This window comes from Macaca fascicularis, chromosome 12 (assembly GCF_037993035.2).
Source record: "Macaca fascicularis isolate 582-1 chromosome 12, T2T-MFA8v1.1".
Taxonomy (NCBI): domain Eukaryota; kingdom Metazoa; phylum Chordata; class Mammalia; order Primates; family Cercopithecidae; genus Macaca; species Macaca fascicularis.
In genome coordinates, this window is record NC_088386.1 from 38386896 (window position 1) to 38398333 (window position 11438).

At 37.6% G+C, this 11438-nt stretch overlaps 1 pseudogene; it reads left to right on the plus strand.

The window, feature by feature from the left end:
* Window positions 1-3290: 3290 nt before the first annotated feature.
* On the plus strand, window positions 3291-4982 carry LOC102135071 (RNA polymerase I-specific transcription initiation factor RRN3 pseudogene; annotated as a pseudogene).
* The last annotated feature ends 6456 nt before the right edge of the window (window positions 4983-11438 follow it).

Below are 11438 nucleotides of genomic sequence, written 5' to 3' on the forward strand. Positions count from 1 at the left end.
CTATCCAAGGAGAGCAAAGACAGACAGGGCATAAGGAGTGTGACAGCATGGCATCTGTGTCTGTGCTGGGAGAGTCTGCATGCAGTGGAAGAAATGGGAGGAGAGTTATTTTGCATAGTTAAAAGGTTGGTCTGATTGAAATAGATAGTTCATGTTGTTAACTAATAAGGGATAATTTAAAGCTGTACAGTTCACTGAAATTATTGAATGCTATAATTTGGCTTTATTTTTCTATCACATTTGACGTCTCAGCACAGTAGCACAGGTAGCACACTGAGGAAGAATTAATTGAGAGCATTCTGCAGAGGTGAGGCTTTAATGCCTTTTCTTCCTCTGCATACCAGAATAGGAACTTAACGGAAAATCTGCATCTAGACAGACCAGGGCTCTGTATATAGCAAAATCTTGAGGTCATTTTTGAAGGGATTGTATAAAGAGAATGAATATGTAAAAAACAGTGGAACCCATATCTGTAATGAGAGTTGAGTACATTAAATGTTTATACACAATGAGCTATAACATCTCTGCAGTGAGTTTTTGTTATAACCTTGATTCCTCCCATTGAAGCACTAGTGGAAACCATTGACCAGTGTTTTTCTGATGATCTGATTGGATTTGTTGCCTGTGCCTTGCCCTCTTGCTTCATGATCCATATTGATCCTCAGATAGTTCTTAATAATGCTCTAGTTAATTCCTTTAATAGCATTTGATGTTTTATTTCTGCTGTTCATTCCAGCTTGAGTGTCCTGTTAGTGTGTTCTTGTCTTCTGAGCAATAGATTTTTGAAATGACAGACAGAGGATTTTAGACTTCCCTGAGAGGAACTTATAAATATAATCAATGTTAAGTGAAAGGGCCAATAGGGCACTTACACATGCGTATTTTCTACCTGTGAATTATCCCAATCTTAGAAACTTAGATAAGCCTTGTGTTATAAGCAGATACATGCTCAGAGCATAATACTTAATAACTTACTTCCAAAATTTGGTGGATTTCTTTGCAAATATTTATCAGTATACAATTTCGCTCCATGTCTGGACCTAATATTCAGTATGAGATCCTTGAGAGCCCACTTTCAATGCTGATCAAAGCCTTTGTGTTCTCATACCCACCATATGGTGTCGCTATAAAGATGGATAGTAGCGGAAAAACTAGTGGGCCCCTGTGCAGTGAGTCCAATGGGAATGACAAACAGCATGGCAAATAGAAGAAACAATCAGTCAATCAACATTCAAATACCGGGTCCCCTCTAGAGTCCCTGCTAGGAATCCAAGAAAGAAATGACATAGATCTTGCTTTAAAAAATCGATTTGGAGGTCCAACATATATTCGAATATTTTCAAATATTAATTTCAATATTCCAAAATTTCAATACTTATTAAAAAATTAAAATGTTAAGGGTAAATAATGACATTAAAGGGAGTTAAATATTAATGTTATATGGAATCATATAAACGCAGGACTAAAACGCTTAAAACAATCTTCTTTTTTTTTTTTTGGTAAGACTTTGTAGCAGGATTTAAGATGGAAAGTTTCAGAAACAAATATGAAAGGTATTGTAAGAAGAGGGAACAATGTAACAAAAAACGGTGAAAAAAGACTGAATGTGGTATATTATGGAAATATGGAAATAGTGAGATTTCACTTAAGAGAAACCTTCATCAAAACACAGCCTGAAGTAACAGAAGACCATCTGCTCAGCAATAGTAAATGCAGAGATTCACTTAGCATAAGCAAAGGGACAACAATTCAAGGGACAAAAAACAATAGGTGTATAAAATTAAAAGAGCTGGCTAGGTATGGTAGCTCATGCCTGCAATCCCAGCACTTTGGGAGGCTGAGGTGAAAATATTGCTTGAGCCCAGAAATTTGGGACCAGCCTGGGCAACATAGGGAGACTCTGTCTCTACAAAAAAAAAAAAAAAAAAAAAAACATAAAAATAAACCAGACATGGTGGCACATGCCTGTGGTACCAGCTACTCAGTGGGAGGCTGATGTGAGAGGATTGCTCGAGTCCTGGAGGCTGAGGCTGAGGCTGAGTGAACCTTTATGGAACCAGTGCATTCCAGCCTCGATAACAGAGTCCCTGTTTCCAAAAAATACATAAATAAAATTAAAAGAGCTTTAAAATCCTGTTTTTTACCAACAGTCCATTGACATTTTGCACACAATAGGTGTCCAAATGATACTACAGAATTATTGTCTGGGCAGAATAAAATACATCACTTTAAAAGTCAAATTGAGACTTTTTTCCCCTTGAATATGTTTTGACTTTGGAGATTTAGAAGGATCAATTTCTGTCAGCGGTAGAGGGCTATACTCTGAATATCGAGTTTAAGATCCATCATTTGCTTGAGCTACATTATAATAGTTTAATTTTTGAAACAACACTGCTGAAATAGTTTTTGGAGCTAGATAATAGATTGTAATACAGACTAGATGGAATTGCAGTACATTTCTTCAGGGCAGAAAGCAGGCGTAGTTATGTCTCTGCATGTACATCCAATGCTAATGTTTTTTAAATGTAAATTGTTTCTTTTAAGAGAAAATGTTATATTGAATATTGACGCAAAGGCATTATATGTTTGTGTTTTATTTTCCTGAGATCTAAAACTCATTCTCCACCTATACTGAGACTTCGATGAAATATTCCAAAGTGTTTGTAACAAATCTGGCATTTAAGGAAGCAGATTTATATAGGCTATAGCTGGGATTTTTTTCTATATCTATTTCCAGTTTCTTTATAATATTTTATGCAGGCTTATTATGATTTTATCTATAGGTGCATTTAAGTATGTTTTGAACAGTGGGGGGAAATTAAAACTTGAAATTTAACAAAGAACTTAAAGTGAGCTACTGCAATAATAATGAATTCTTAAATAATGAATTTTAGAAGTCGGATACAATTCTCCCTAAAAGGATTCATTATATAAAGCAAATAGCTGAACAATGTCAGGTTGTAACGTAGTAATCAAGAGAAAGGGCTTCCAGGCCAGGTGCAGCTATCACTTTAAGCCCCAGGACAGCCAGGCTGCTTCTCACACGATTGCCAGGGAAACAGAGGCTTCAGCTTCTGTGGTCAAGAAGCTGGGTATGTCATGGACCAGTATTTCAGATATGCTTCCCTTCAAGAATTACTTTTCCTCAAGACAAATTGTTCATCTGGACGGAACGGGGACAGAAGTCTTGCGGAAGTACAAAGAGTGAAACAAATAACTTTAAGCTGTTGAAGAGCCAGCTGTGAGATCCAGACATAAAGGATGACCAGATCTTGAACTGGCTGTGAGAATTTTGCTCTTCTATCATGGACTTGGTAAAAGACTTTGAGCAGCTCCTCAGTATTACATTGAGATTGGCTTGGTTGAATAGAAATCAAACAGTGGTAGAAGAGTATTTGGCTTCTCTGGGTAATCTTGTATCAACAGACTGTCTTCCTTAGCCCAAGTCTCAGCATAATTGCTTCCCACTTGGGGTACCCTCCCTTAATGATCATTAAGAAGAGCCATGTAAATGTTTCAGATTCTGATGATGGAGGTGATTTTCTTCCTGCAAATTTTGACACATGTCATACCACCTTACAAATAATACCAAGATATGTCCCACTGGCACTGTGTTGTTTGTGCCAATACTGGTAGAAACATTTCCATTTGTTCAATTGGAGAGAATATTGGAATGTTACATTCATAACTTACTAAAGATTAGTATATACTTTCCAACTTTGAGGAACGAAATTCTGAAGCTTATTATTAAAAAATCTATTCAAGTTGGATGTGAATGCATTCTGGCAGGATACTGAAGATGCTGAGGAAACAGCAGTCAAACTTGTGGTGGGACAGATTCCATGGAATGATTGTTTAATATGAACAAAGATGAAGGGACTGTTTCTAAGGCTGACTCCAAATGGCTCGTTCTGATGGTGCACCCTGTAGCTAAATGCCTGGACATCCTGCTGTCTTTGCTTTTTCTGTACGTGAAGTATGTCTGGTATGTATAATACATGTTAAGGTTGATAACAAAATAAAGGATTTGTAATATATCAAAAACTGATAAACATATTTGGCAAACTCCTGTTGCCCGTCCCTGCCTCCTGTCATGTACAATTTTTCATGTTTTACCTCCATAACTTAAAATTGGGACTCTCAGAAGCATTTTTAGAACATCTCTAGGAAAAACAATGCAGGATCCAAATAATCCTGCTATCATCAGGTGAGCTGCTGGAAATTATATTGGAAGCTCTTTGGCAAGAGCTAAATTCATTCCTGTCATCTCAACTATAAAATCATGCCTAGGTCTTTTGGTTAACTGGCCACACAAATACCTTAGTAACCAGGATCTGAGAATGAAGGGTTTTTGTGATATTGCTCTCCATCAAACATTTTACTCAGCCTTCCAAGCTGTGTTCCACACCTTTGTTTTTAGACACAAGCAGCTTTTAAGTATAAACCTGAAAGAAGGTTTGAGATGTCTTCAATGCCTACATTTTTAAGGGATAGTGACTAGTCAGCTAAATCCTCTGAAGATTGGCCTGCCCTCAGTGGTTAACTTATTTGCTGCTGTCACAAATAAATATCACTGAGTCTGCTACACTATAGGTGAGAGGAACAATGGCCAGAAATACCGGTGGAGGGGACTCAGTGTGAACATGCACCAACCCATTGGACGCCTTCTTCTCCTTTGATCCTTGTGTGATTAAGCAGTCAAAGAAAGTCATTGATTCTATTTATCAGATATGGGAAGACATAAGTGTCGAAGAACTTCAGGAGTTTAAGAAGCCTAGAAAAAGGAGATGGCAGAAGATGAAGACGATCTTTTGAAAGGTGAAGTTCCCCCAAACTGAAGTTCCCCAGTTCCACCATGATTGGGATTATACCGAGCCACTTGATGCGATGCACATTTCCAAAGTCCTTCGAGTAGTGTGGGCTCCCCATCTGTGTTATACCTGCCAGACCAGCTCCTTCTCATCTGGAGGATTTGTGATTGACACGCAGCATTCTTCTCCATACTCGTCATGTTCTTCAGCAACTGTTTCTGCTGTTTGGGCACTGCATTGAACTAGAATGAGCACCTGACTCAGGCATCATATTTTCAAGTTAGACTTGACGGTCTGAACAGACTTTTTATTTTCTTTTTTGATCCCCTTAGAGGCAAAAATAGAAGACTGAATATCATGTGCAATATTTGACGGTGGGGTTGATGATAAATGTTAAAGACTTTGCTTGTTTGTTTAAGAAGTACTTTTCTTGGCTGGGCATGGTGGTGGCTCACGCCTGTAATCCCAGCACTTTGGGAGGCTGAGGCAGGAGGATCACGATGTCAGGAGATCAAGACCATCCTGGCTACCACGGTGAAACCCCATCTCTAGTAAAATACAAAAAATTAGCAGGGCGTGGTGGCGTGCACCTGTAGTCCCAGCTATTCGGGAGGCTGAGGCAGGAGAATGGTGTGGACCTAGGAGGCGGAGGTTGCAGTGAGCCGAGATTGCGCCACTGCACTCCAGCCTGGGCGACAGAGCAAGACTCTGTCTCAAAAAAAGAAAAAAGAAAAAAAGAGAGAAAGAAAGAAGGAAAGAAAGAGAGAAAGAGAGAGAAAGAAAGAAAGAAAGAAAGAAAGAAAGAAAGAAAGAAAGAAAGAAAGAAAGAAAGAAAGAAGAAAGAAAGAAGAAAGAAAGAAAGAAAAAGAAAGAAAGAAAGAAAGAAAGAAAGAAAGAAAGAAAGAAAGAAAGAAAGAAAGAGTACTTTTCTTTGCATTACAGCTTTTTGACATAATTATTGTATAATTTCTAATATAGACAGCAGCCTATTTTGACAGACTGCCTTTTTAACTCAGGATTTTTTTTCAGAACCATAGTCATAGAACTTTGCTGATCTGCTTTCAACGAAGAATCCTCTAAGATAAATCCTCTATTCAAAGACTCTAACTAGAATGTGTTATTTTTGCTGCATTGTTTACCTCCTGCTGTAGTTGTGTGTTGGAATTTCAGTAGGGTGCAGAGAAAATGGAAACTAGGGAAACATCCAAACCTGGTCTGGAACAAAGAGAATTGGAGCTGGCACTGAAGGAGATCTCTAGGGACCCCAGAGACCAATAAAAGCCAGTAGGGAAGAGAGAGAGAAATTAGAGAAACAGAATCAAACAAATGATATACTTTCATGGTGTAAAAATGAATTTGAAAAAGAAGTGGAGATCCAGATAAATGTAATTCATATTGACTGAAAGTAGGCTTGGGCTTGCATTAAAAAAAAATTACATCATATTTTGCCCTTCGGCTTTCAAGTGTCCCGTTGGAACTAGAATTGCTCTTTGGTAGCAGTTAGATAGAGTTATTTTTGACCTGCATTATTTGGTATTTTCAGAATTTCTTTGTTCAAACAGGAAGGAAAAAAAAAAAAAAGCAATTAGGGCTGAGCATGGTGTGGCTCATGCCCGTAATCCCAGCACTTTGGGAGGCTGAGGCAGGTGGACTGCCTGAGCTCAGAAGTTTGAGATCAGCCTGGCCAAAATAGCAAAACATTGTCTCTACAAAAAGCACAAAAATTAGCTGGGCATGTTGGTGCATGCCTGTAGTCCCAGCTACTCTGGAGGCTGAGGCAGGAGGATGGATTGAGCCTGGGAAGTAGAAGCTGCAATAAGCTGTATTTGCACCACTGCACTCCAGCCTGAGTGACAGAGTAAGACCCTATCTCTTAAAAAAAAAAAAAAAGTAGGATATTTGGTGGAATGGTTTTGCTAGCAATAATAGGCCAATAATAGGCCAAACTTACTACTGCAGTCTTTTCCAATGGCTATGCCTATCATGGATTCAGCTTGGTGAAATCCTTCTCTACAAGGCTCTTTTGCTATTTTCTTAACTAAACACTGGGAGAGAGGAGAAGTCTAAGACGACCTTGCTTTATAACAAATTTTCCCAAGCACTGCCAGAGTCATTCTGAAGTTCAAGTATATTTTTGCTTTGTTTTTTAAATGTGTATTTTTTGTTTACTTGTGAAAATGATCATCTTCAAGCATATTTATTTTTCTGCCCCTTCTATTTATTTAAAGGCAGGCAATATTTTCTTGATCACAAATATTTTGTAATGAATTACGTCCTCTTTCCTAAGGCTTTGTATGCTATTGCATAATTATACTGGTGGCAATGTAGAGTTTGAATTTCAGTCTATAAATATGTTTTTTGGAAAACAGAAATTGTCATTGCTTCAAAAAGTTTGGATATTGGTAATTTGATTTTGGTGACTTGGTGGAAAGTCATTTGAGAACCTCATGGTTCTCTTTTTTTAACTGCTGGCAAAAAGTAGATTTTTGCATATTGGATAAAATGAGTAAATAAAATTGTATCTAGAGAAGTTAACAGTAAGTGTAACCTTGTGGGTTGGGAAGCAGTATTAACGCACAAGGACTTTATTTACAAATAAGTCTTAGTCTGAAAAAAGTTTGAGAAAAAAAAAATCCATTGTGAAAATAAAGCAACGATATGATTAATCTATAACTTTCATTCTTATGCCAATAAAAGGAGGTACCCCAATTTTAAAAAGACTTCTCACTTAAAAAAAAACAAGAGAGAGAGACAGAGAGAGAAGGGAGAGAGAAAAAAAGGATTGTAATTCAAGACTCTATACCCAGTCCTGAATCATTCATCTGTCAGAGCAAATAAAGCTATCTATTGATATGTAAATAAGCAAAACCATATTATTCTACACCCATTAGAGGAGAAATGGATCGAATTAAAACCAAACAACAACTAGAACAGATTGCTCAAGTATCACTATGGAGGACTATGGATGAGAGAGATCCTCCAACCAAAAAAAGGGCATTTTGTGAGCTCCATTCAGGGGGAAAAAGATTGGGGATGACAGAAATCAAATAATAAATACAGTAAGTATGTTGTTTGGTCAACCTACATGCTTTAGTGAAGTGCAACTAAAGTTCTAGTCTTTACTAATTCTCTATCCAATTGTGCTCAGCCTGAAGTTATATCTATGTACATTTTAATGTCTACATTTTTATTATCAAGATTTTAATTGATGTTTCTTTAATACTCATATTTTATTGTTTCAATCTTTCTGGTTTTTACTTCCTAAATAAGCTAAGACACACTTATTCTTTTGACCATAATTTGATGTGGAAGAAACTTATCATCTGAGTGCTTAATCATTGTGTATGTCTTTCCAAGTGTTATGCTACTTAATATAATTTGGAATTTTACTTTGTAGACTTAAGAAACAATTTCATGTGATTATTAATATTTTCTCTGTCCTCCAATTCTAATTGCCTTACTCAAATCATGCCCACCCACTCAACTCTGTTTTTCAAAAGTGACAGTCATAGTTCCAGTAGCCCAACTTGTAAGAGGCACTTCTGTCTCCTACAGAAGCCAAACTTGTATCTTTTTTTCTTTTCACCAAGATCCAGAGCCGTTTAGGGCCATAACTTCAGACCTACTCACTGCTTTGTTGTTTTTCTACTTCTTGTCCACAGAAATATGTCTCCTTTTAATCCCAGCTATGATTATTTTGCTTTTCTTTTATTATATTGTCTATTATTGCAGTTTTGAGGATCATGTTGTGTGGAAGTCTTCCCACTTCCTCTCTTTCCCTCAATCTCTCTCTCTTCCTCTCACAAACACATACACACATATATCTTATTTTCTTTCCTTTGATCCATTCCTAATCCAATTCTCTCAGAATAAGCATTGATTATTTCTTTCATAATCTGCATTCTTCCCAAACCACTGTCCATGACATTATTTATATCCATGGGGATTTTTGAATAATATATAATATATGCTTATATGTTTTATGATCAAAATTGCATTATATACTACATATCATGAAAATGTCATGATTGTGGTTTTTACTGAATATTTTACTTTTGATATCCCTGTCGATATAGATAGATATTATTCCTTCTACTGTTCCATAGTATTCCATCATATGCATATCACATATTGTGTCTATTCATTTTCTTATATTTAACATTTCTAATCCTTGTTATGGAAAGCATGCTTATATGGACAATAGCCCACATTTCTCTTTGTAAGTGAAGAAGTGTTTCTACGGGATCCAGTACAGGTAGGGCTGATTTCCAGCTAGACTGGAAGAGCTCTCTCTGCATCTCTGGAGGTGCCTAGAAGTCTGGTTTTTGACGCTTTGCTAAGGAAAGGGCAATGGAATTCATGATATTCTGTTCAGGATTTGAAACTTTTCTAGACACTAAAGTTGGCTTCCTTTCACTCTGTCACCCAGGCTGGAGTGCAGGGGCAGGATCTCAGCTCACTGCAACCTCGACCTCTGGACTAGCTGAGACTATGGGTGTGCACCACAATGCCTAGCTAATTTTTTTAGTTTTTGTAGAGATGGGGTTTTGCAGTGTTACCCAGGCTTGTCTTGAATTCCTGGACTCAAGCAATCTGCCTGCCTTGGCCTCCCAAAGTGTTGGCATTATAGGAATGCATTACCATGCCAAGCCCAAAGTTAGCTTCTTTATTGATGACTGTCTTAACCCGTTGGATAAGCCTGATTTTACTATTTAAAGAGGTACCGAGAGCTTTTGAGGGGAGACCTTCCAAAGACAAAATTCCTAGCACAGATCCTGGAAATTTGAATCAGAGACTCAGCTCAGTCCTAGAGCTCAAAGATAAGACCCCCAAGAGCTCATGCTATAGGTATTTCTTGGATTTCCATTGCTTGCCTGCATTCTTTAGATATTAGGTTGGTGCAAAAAGTCTTAAAAGTCCCAAGGAGGTCTGGTGAGACACTTTAAATAACTGATGTGGGAAAAAGCAATAGATATATACCCAGGAGTAAAATTGCTGGGACATTGGGTGTGTTCCTATTTCATGTCAATAAACTGCATAAAGCTATTTATAATGGCTGTACTGGAACAGAGTGCAAAGTGGAATTCCTACTTTTCTACATTCTTTCCAGCAGTAAATAATCATTAAAGTAGATTGCTAGTGGGTAAATTCCCACTCCAATGTCCATTCTTGGTTCTGTTAATTCATCCTCTAATCTTAGTTGGAGTCTTTACTAGCAAGGTGTCCTGGGGAGCATTTTATATTCACTTACTAAATCAGATTAGTCCAAGATGTACATTTTCCTAGGATTGTGTACACTCAGCCGAGGTTGGTAGACCTCATTCTACTGAGGAATGGTAGACAACATTCCATTCTTTAAAGTTCATGCCAGGAGTATTCTGCTGAGGAAGTGAAAGACCACATCTAGGAACAGAGGAAAAGAATGGAGTGTGAGCTTTATTAGCAATGTCTACAGTAAGCAAATGAGAGGGACTAGGTTCATGTGTGTATACTCTGCTCTGGAACCCTCTCTGACTTCCCCAGGCAGAACAATTATTACCTCTTGCCATTCCATGAGGATGTAATTTCAGAATATTTTGAAGGGCTCAATTCTAATCATGTTCTCTGGAGGTCTAATAGACTAAATATAAATTTAAAATAATTACTTTTCTTGGAAGATTTCAGATCAACTATGGACTTTTATTACATTAATCATAAATTCAATTAATTTATCAAGTAGATTACTAGATATTACAGATTTAGAAATTATACATATGCTAGGGTTTTCCAAACTGAGCTACCCTCTTAATTCAGTGAGCACTGTAAGTGTACTCATAATTGTTTAGTAAGCCATATGTCAATAGGCTGTATTCTCGCAAATATAAAGGAAAGCGTCGCTTTTATTGTTCTGTACTGTAATTGTACTGTATTCAAGACAGAGAGCACAAGAAGAAAGAGTAATAGACACAATAGGGATATCTCATACAACACAAGTTGGATTCGTTTGATAAACAAAGACATTGGGTCAACAGTTAAGCTAAGAGACAGAATTGCAAAGAATAAGCTTTTCATATGATCTCCAGTTGAAAATGTAAACACAGTCTTTTTTGTGGACATGCAGTGGAAAGGATTAGTTATAACTCTCTGCGGGTATGTGTGTGTATATGTTTCTCCTACCATCCCTGAGATTGCTCGTCACAGAAGCAACTTCATTTTTGAGAGAGTAGGCTGTGGGATGTGACAATGAGGAAAGAAGTGCTGGTAAAGCATTTCCTCTTCGTTATGCTTCTACAGCTAGAGTTTAATAATACCGGGGGGCATTCTTGTTAATGTGATGGCATTTTTTTTTTTTTTTTTTTTTTGAGACAGAATAATCACTCTATCACCCAGCCTAGAGTCCTGTGGTACATTCTTTGCTCACTGCAACCCCACCGCCCGGTTTCAAGTGATTCTTGTGCCTCAGCCCTCTGAGTAGCTAGGATTACAGGCACACACTACCACATTCGGGTAATTTTTGTATTTTTAGTAGAGACAGGGTTTCACCATGTTGGCCAGGCTAGTCTCGAACTCCTGGCCTCAAGTGATCTGACCACCTTGGCCTCCCAAAGTGCTGGGATTACTGGCGTGAGCCACTGTACCGGGCCTAAT